This window comes from Penaeus chinensis, chromosome 9, assembly GCF_019202785.1.
Source record: "Penaeus chinensis breed Huanghai No. 1 chromosome 9, ASM1920278v2, whole genome shotgun sequence".
NCBI lineage: Eukaryota > Metazoa > Arthropoda > Malacostraca > Decapoda > Penaeidae > Penaeus > Penaeus chinensis.
Genome location: NC_061827.1, coordinates 9,298,235 through 9,299,980, shown reverse-complemented (window position 1 = coordinate 9,299,980; position 1,746 = coordinate 9,298,235).

The following is a 1,746-nucleotide window of genomic DNA, read 5'->3' as shown; positions in this document are numbered from 1 at the left end:
AAAAAGGGCAAACCTTTACTCTTTAATTAAGGTTTTGCATAAAATAAACATAATAATACGCTAATACATAATACACTAACCGCTTACATATAAAAAAACAACAACAACAAACATACCTAAAGTCTTGTCAAAGGAAAACCGCTGAGTCATTGTATACCAGCCCATATGATTCGAGATGATGTCAATGAAACTCTTTTAGCTGCTTCGGTCAGTTCCTAACCTTTTTCTTCATTGGTTCAAGAGTAAAGGAATCCAATTCACTTAGAGCTTAGAGTAAAGGAAACTTGATTCACTTAGAGCTTCGAGTAAAGGAAACCGATTCACATAGAGCTTAGAGTAAAGGAAACTTGAATCACTTAGAGCTTCGAGTAAAGGAAACCGATTCACATAGAGCTTAGAGTAAAGGAAACCGATTCACATAGAGCTTAGAGTAAAGGAAACCGATTCACATAGAGCTTGGAGTAAAGGAAACCTGATTCACTTAGAGCTTGGAGTAAAGGAAACCGATTCACATAGAGCTTAGAGTAAAGGAAACTTGATTCACTTAGAGCTTTGAGTAAAGGAAACCGATTCACATAGAGCTTAGAGTAAAGGAAACCGATTCACATAGAGCTTAGAGTAAAGGAACCTTGATTCACTTAGAGCTTCGAGTAAAGGAAACCGATTCACATAGAGCTTAGAGTAAAGGAAACTTGATTCACATAGAGCTTCGAGTAAAGGAAACCGATTCACTTAGAGCTTAGAGTAAAGGAAACCGATTCATATAGAGCTTAGAGTAAAGGAAACCGATTCACATAGAGCTTGGAGTAAAGGAAACCGATTCACATAGAGCTTGGAGTAAAGGAAACCGATTCACATAGAGCTTGGAGTAAAGGACACCGATTCACATAGAGCTTCGAGTAAAGGAAACCGATTCACATAGAGCTTAGAGTAAAGGAAACTTGATTCACATAGAGCTTAGAGTAAAGGAAACCGATTCATATAGAGCTTAGAGTAAAGGAAACCGATTCACATAGAGCTTAGAGTAAAGGAAACCGATTCACATAGAGCTTGGAGTAAAGGAAACCTGATTCACTTAGAGCTTCGAGTACAGGAAACCGATTCACATAGAGCTTAGAGTAAAGGAAACTTGATTCACTTAGAGCTTCGAGTAAAGGAAACCGATTCACATAGAGCTTAGAGTAAAGGAAACCGATTCACATAGAGCTTAGAGTAAAGGAAACTTGATTCACTTAGAGCTTCGAGTAAAGGAAACCGATTCACATAGAGCTTAGAGTAAAGGAAACTTGATTCGCATAGAGCTTCGAGTAAAGGAAACCGATTCACTTAGAGCTTCGAGTAAAGGAAACCGATTCATATAGAGCTTAGAGTAAAGGAAACCGATTCACATAGAGCTTAGAGTAAAGGAAACTTAATTCACTTAGAGCTTCGAGTAAAGGAAACCGATTCACAAAGAGCTTCGAGTAAAGGAAACCGATTCACATAGAGCTTGGAGTAAAGGAAACCGATTCACATAGAGCTTGGAGTAAAGGAAACCGATTCACATAGAGCTTGGAGTAAAGGAAACCGATTCACATAGAGCTTGGAGTAAAGGTCACCGATTCACATAGAGCTTGGAGTAAAGGTCACCGATTCACATAGAGCTTCGAGTAAAGGAAACCGATTCACATAGAGCTTAGAGTAAAGGAAACTTGATTCACATAGAGCTTAGAGTAAAGGAAACCGATTCATATAGAGCTTAGAGTA